Below are 7,074 nucleotides of genomic sequence, written 5' to 3' on the forward strand. Positions count from 1 at the left end.
CAAATGTACCATTACTACCTGCGGGGTATGAAATCTAGGCCAGTGGACTCCAAAAAAAAGAAGTCGGCTGGCAACAAAAAACAGACAGGGAGCATTGTAAATTTGATTCATATATCCTTAGGTACGTCTGAACAGTTAGGAATGGAAATCTAGATAATAACGGAGGAATACGGGCTTTAAGATAAAGCACGGAAATGGCCACAAATTTGGGGAGGCCATGACAAAACCGAAGCGCTTCCTGCCCCAAAAGAACGAGCGGGCGAATTTCGTAAGCAGCTATACCAGAAAACAGCACAGATCCAAACTCTAAAATTGGTCGGACATACAAACATAAATCAGAAAAAGTGCACGTCTCAGCATTCTAGACCGGGGATTACTTAATATACGCAGCATGCCCAAAGCACGACTTCCTTTCGCTGCAACGTAGTCAATGTGAGAGCGCCATGTGAGGCTGTCATCATAAAAGACACTAGATATTTTAATGACTTATCCTGAGGAATATTTTGTCCCTGGTAAATTAGAGACAGGTGAACAGGATCTTTCATTTGAAAAACAAGTACAGCGCATTTGTTTCTATTCAGGATGAGTCGTAAGTCACACATCCGACTTTCAAGCAAATTCCGATACGATTGCAGGCGCACATAAAGAGACTGAATGTCAGCGGCAGCAGGGAAAAATACAATGTAGTCAGCATAGACGTACGTGCGAATTTGTTGATGGCTGGGAATAGAGCTCATTAGAATATTATAGTACAGGAGACAGGACTGCCCCTTGTGGAACACCTCTGCAGTGTCCCAGCTGCAAGAGCACGCGCATCTTTCACTGCTTTCTCCTCTAGGCAATACCCGGGGATACCTGGCGGCATTGTTCCCCTTGCCCAAAAAAAGAAATCGAAAAGTGGGCGCAATTTGAGTGAACGGGAGGAAGTAAAACAAGCGAACAAACAATCTCGTGCTGCCGCATGGCGTCAGGCAAAAATAAAATAAAACGCGGAAGAGGCCCCCGTTCCTGTGTACAATAATGTTTCATACGCAGTACGTGCACGACCTCAGGTTGCGGTCAACGATGCGAACTCGACAGAGTGCCATCGGGGAGGACTTCATACGTCACATCCTTGATGCGTCGCAGCACTGTATAGGGTCCAAAGTAGCGGCTCGGGAGCTTCTACGATAGGCCGGGGCGACGTACCGGGGTCCCTACCCACACTTTATCGTCGGGGTGGTATACGACGTGGCGATGTCGTTGGTTGTAGCGTTCTGAATCCGTTGCCTGCTTTCGGCGGATGTGCATACGGGCCAGTTGGCGGGCTTCCCTTACGTTCTGGGTAAATTCCTCGGCATCTGGCGTGAGAGCCTGGTCGTCAGGGGTGCACGGAAGCATAGCGTCTAGCATCGTTTCTACGTCATGCCCGTAGACGAGGAAAAACGGCGTAAAGCGAGTGGTTTTCTGAATCGCCGTGTTATAGGCAAACGTCACATATGGGAGAATATCGCCTCTAATATAACGCCGCACGTCGACGTACTATTGGAAACAAAAGTGGTATACTCCACACAGAGGGACCCGTAGCAACAGAAATCTGCATTGTACTACCATCTAAAACACGAAAAATTGCAACGAATCAACTGACATGCCTGCAGATAGTAAAGTCCTCCCATTGGCTGTCTCGATCCAAGGTAGCGCCTGCAGATGGCGTTAAGATGCAGTTTTTCGCTGCTCCGGCTCCTGGTGCGTGGAGTATAACACTTTTGTCCCCGATGGTACATTGTGAGCATGTCGGCTAAGGTGTTGTTGACGCGCTCCGTGAGCCCGTTTGACTGCGGGTTGTATGCAGTAGTCTTGCTTTGGGTCATGTGATTCAGGTTAAACACCTCGTACATGAGCTGCGCTGTAAACGCGGTGCCCCTATCGGTGTTGAGGTAGGCTGGGGCGCCGTGTCGTAAAACAATGTGGTGCATGAAAAAATGCGCGATTTCAGATGATGTACTGCGCGGCACCGCCTTGGTTTCCACACAGCGCTTCAAATAAGCTGTAGTAACTATAATCCACTTATTGCCAGAAGATGACACAGAGATTGGGCCCAGGAGATCGATGCCGACTTGTTTAAAAGGTGTGCGAGGTGGCGCAACTGCTAGGAGCAAAGCAAACCTGCAGGCTTTAGTGGGGGCACTTACAACGCTGGCACTCACGGCAACCCCTCACGTCTCGGTGAATGGTCGTGGCAGGTTTAGGCCAATAATAGGTCTGAAGCACTCGAGCAAGCCTGCGGGCCAATTCTAAGTGGCCAGAGGTGGGTTCATAGCGACACACTGAAAAGATGTCGTCGTGGAGGTCTGATGGCACGACTACGAGGTACGTCCGGTCACCGTTGCTGGAGTTTTTCTTGTACAGTACACAATTGCGAATGCAAAAAGAGAACAAGTGGCGGGGAAAGTTTTGAGGTACGTTGGAAGCATGGCCCTCTAGGCGATCCATGACAGACCGCAGGTCAGCGTCGGCACGCTGCCTTGCCACGAAGTCCGCACTGCTGATCACGCCTAGGAAACGATTGCCATCCTCTGCGCTTTCATCAGCTCGCTCGACGGATGCGCGTTAGAGCGTGTCGGCGTCTTCTTGTTCGCGTCCGGAGTTGTAGGCAATTGTGTAATCAAATTCTTGAAGGCGAAGACTCCAGCGTGCTAGACGGCCTGCAGGGTCCCGTAGATTGGTCAGCCAGCCCAAGGAATTGTGGTCTGTCATCGCTTTGAAATGGCGACCATCAATATAAAGCCGAAATTTTATCGTGGACCAGACGACAGCGAAGCACTCCTTTTCTGAGGTGGAGTAGTTGACTTCAGTGCGTGAGAGCGTGCAATTCGCATGGGTTATCATACGTTCCACGTCTTCTCGATGTTAATCGAGGACGGCACAAAGTCCGATGTTACTGGCGTCGGAGTGTATACGGTAACAGCCTCCTTATCAAAGTGAGCAAGCAGAGTGGTAGTATGCAGCCATCGGCGCAGCTCTGTGAAAGCAGCCTGTTGTTTGGCAGTCCAGACGAACGGTGCATCGTCACGCGTTAAACGGGTCAGGGGTTCAGCGATCATGGAGAAGTCGGCGATGAAACAGCGGTAGTAGGCGCACAGACCCAAGATGCGCTTAAGCGTTTTCTTTGTAGCCATCATCATCATCAGCCTTACTACACCCAATGCAGGCAAAGGCCTCTCCCATGTCTCTCCAATTAACCATGTCCTTTGCCAGTTGCATCACTAGACTGGTGTCATAATTGGAAAATGGAACTAAATATTAAAAAATGCAAATCTATGAGAGTTTCACGTTCAAATACTACTTGTCCTCCTTATTTTCTTCACAGTCATCCCCTTGAAAGCGTAAGATCGTACCGGTATCTTGGCATACATATAACTAACTCCTGTCCTGGAAACTTCATATAGAACATATAGCATCTGAAGCAAACAAAACGCTTGGTTATCTTCGAAGAAATTTTACACTTGCTCCATCTTCATTAAAATCATTATTATACATGACCTACGTACGACCGCAAATGGAATACGCTTCATCTATATGGGACCCTGGACAGGTCTCAATGACACAGGTTCTGGAAACTGTCCAGAATAGTGCAACTAGATTCATTCTAGGCAATTACCATCGTACATCTAGCGTCACCCAAATGAAAAAGTCTTTAAACCTCCTGCCCCTAGCTACCCGCCGTAAGCACTTCCGCATCTGCCTATTCCATAAGATTTTCTACTCCAATTTTCAACTTCGCTCTCGATGGATTCAACCAGCACCGTTCATTCTCACCGTCGTGATCATCAACACAAGGTCACAGTGCCTCATTGTAACACAGTGACATGTGCGCAATCATATTTTCCGCTAACTTCTAAAGAATGGAATTCCCTACCCGCATCATTAACTAGCATCACTGATTCAACTCAATTTAGAAGAATACTTACCACTCTGATTACATAATGATCGCTTTTATATTTTATTGGAGTGTTGTGTTCTCCACGTATTATTATTGTTCTTAAACTATTTTATTAATCTGTTCCGTGTTCATTTTGCTCACTTCATTTTATCCTGCCTCCGTTGTTCTATAGTTTTGTATGAATTGTGCTTTGTTTATTTTTCTTGTTAACAACTGCCCTTCCCCTCTGAAATGTACTTTGTACCTTGAGGGTATCACAAATAAATAAATAAATAAATAAATAAACTACTTAATATCATCCGCCCATCTAACATGCCGACCCCTGCTACGCTTTTTCTCTCTTGGAACCCACTCCGTTACCCTTAAAGACCAGCGGTTATCTTGCCTTCGCATTACATGCCCTGCCCAAGCCCATTTCTTTCTCTTGATTTCGACTAGGATGTCATTAACCCGTGTTTGTTCCCTCACCCACTCTGCCCGCTTCCGATCTCTTAACGTTACACCTATCATTTTTCTTTCCATGGCTCGCTGCGTTGTCCTTAACTTAGCTGAACTCTTTTAGTTGGCCTCAACGTTTCTGCCCCGTAGGTGAGTACCGGTAAGATTATGCTGTTGTACACTTTTCCTCTTGAGGGAAATTGGTAAACCGCCACTCATGATCTGCGAGAATTTGCCACATGCGCTCCACCTCATTCTTATCCTTCTAGTTATCTCCCTCTCATGATCCGGATCAGCTGTCACTACCTGCCCTAAGTAGACGTATTCCGGCACAATGTCTAGGCTCTCGCTGCCAATTGTGAACTGTTGTTCCCTAGCTAGGCTGTTGAACATTACCTTGGTTTTCTGCATGTTAATTTTTAGACCCATCGATCTGCTCTGCCTGTCTAACTCGTTGATCATGATTTGCAGTTCACCTCCTGAGTGACTCAGCAAGCCAATGTCATCAGCAAATCTCAGATTATTTAGGTATTCTCCATTTATTCTTATTCCCAACTGTTCCCAATTCAGGCCTCGAAATACCTCCTGCAAACATGCGGTGAACAACATTGGCGAGATCGTGTCTCCTTGCCTGACGCTCTTCCTTATTGGAATTTTATTGCGGACTTTATGGAGGACTATAGTAGCTGTGCAGTTGCTATATATATCTTCCAGTATTTTGACATAAGGCTCTTCTACCCCCTGATTACGCAATGCCTGTATGACTGCTGAGGTTTCCACTGAGTCGAATAATTTCTCGTAATCAATGAAAGCTATATATAGAGGTTGGTTACATTCTGCGCATTTCTCTATCACCTGATTGATAGTGTGAATATGATCTATTGTGGAATATCCTTTACGAAAGCCCTGCCTGATCATTTGGTTGATTAAAGTCTAACGTTGCCCTGACTCTATTAGCGATTACCTTAGTAAATACTTTGTAGGCAACGGATAGTAAGCTGATCGGCCTGTAATTTTTCAAGTCCTTGGTGTCTCCCTTCTTCTGAATTCAGATAATGTTTGCATTCTTCCAAGCTTCTGGTACAGTCGAGGTCATAAGGCATTGCGTTATACAGGGTGGCTAGTTTTTCTAGCACGATGTCCCCTCCATCCTTCAACAGATCTGCTGTTACCTGATCCTCCCCAGCTGCTTTTCCCGTTTTCATTGCTTCTAAGGCTTTCGTTACTTCATCTTTCGTTACTGGCGGGATGACGCATTGCTGTGCACTGCTGTCTTTCTCATTAGCGCTCTGTTTACATTGGCTACTGTACAGGTCTGTGTAGAACTCTTCGGCTACGTTAACTATCTTATCCACATTGCTAACGACATTGCCCTGCTTGTCTCTTAATGCATACATCTGGTTTTTATCTATGCCTAGTTTCCTCTTCACTGTTTTTAGGCTACCTCCTTTCTTTATAGCATGCTCGATTCTCTCCATATTAAACTTCCTTATGTCGGCTACCTTGCGCTTATTTATTAACTTTGATAGCTCCGTTAGTTCTATTCTATCGGTAGTGTTAGATGCCTTCATGTTTTGGCGCTTCTTAATCAAATCTTTCGTCACCTGAGATAGCTTCCCGGTATCTTTTCGAACTGTCCTACCGCCTACTTCTACTGCGCACTCCGTAATTATTGATGTCAGGTTATCGTGCATTGAATGAACATCAAGATCATCTTCCTCAGTTAAAGCCGAGTATCTGTTTTGCAGCGCTATCCTAAACTCCTGTGCTTTCCCTCTTACGGCTAACTCGTTAATCGTCTTCTTCTTCGCTAGCTTCTTCCGTTCCTTGTTCAAGTCTAAGCTAATTCTAGACCTTACCATTCTATGGTAGTAGGACGGGGAAACGGCGGCAGTTTTCTCGGGATCGGGTCTTACACCGCCGGCGCTCACAACATGGCCGAGAGACTTCAGCTGTTTGTAGCCAAAGTGGCATTTCTCGGGTTTAAGTGTCAAGTTGGCCACCTGCAGGGCATCCCACACGGTCAGGAGCCGTTCTAGGTGTTGGTCGAAAGTTTCTGAAACACCCCCACGTCATCTTGGTAACTAAACAGGCTTGCTATTTGAGGCCAGCCAGGACCGTATCCATCACGCGCTGAAACGTCGCCGGCGCAGAACAAATGCCGAGGAGCAACACCTTAAATTTATATCGGCCGTCGGGTGCGATGAAGGCAGCTTTTTCGCGGTCACGTTCATTAGGACTGATGCTTGGGCGAGTTGGTATGCCATGTTCAAGAAGAACAGCGCGAAAAGACAAGGACCACAGGATGATACACAAAGACAAGCGCTGACTTTCAACTAAAGATTTATTGCTCGGAACGTGGTAATAAATACATCAGGCTCTAAGCAACAAAAAGAACACATAGGAGTGATACACACTTGTCCACGCACACAAAAAATACCAAACAGATACAGCAGCATTACTTCCTTGCAGATAGAAATTCTAATTCTTTCTTTGACAAAGATATGGAGGGACTACTGATACATGCGTCATTTAGCCGGGCGATTTCAGCAGCTTCAATGATTTCTCGAGTCAGCGTATTGGGGTGTCTACTTAACACTTTTGTTTGTTGGAAGAATGGTTGTCACGTTTTGCTTTCGCAGTCTCGGCAGTGGATGCCGAGGTGCCCTTTAACAGTATTATAAACAGTGATATTATGTTCTCTTAGGCGCTCG

The sequence above is a fragment of the Amblyomma americanum genome, chromosome 7, assembly GCF_052857255.1.
Source record: "Amblyomma americanum isolate KBUSLIRL-KWMA chromosome 7, ASM5285725v1, whole genome shotgun sequence".
NCBI classification, from domain to species: Eukaryota; Metazoa; Arthropoda; class Arachnida; order Ixodida; family Ixodidae; genus Amblyomma; species Amblyomma americanum.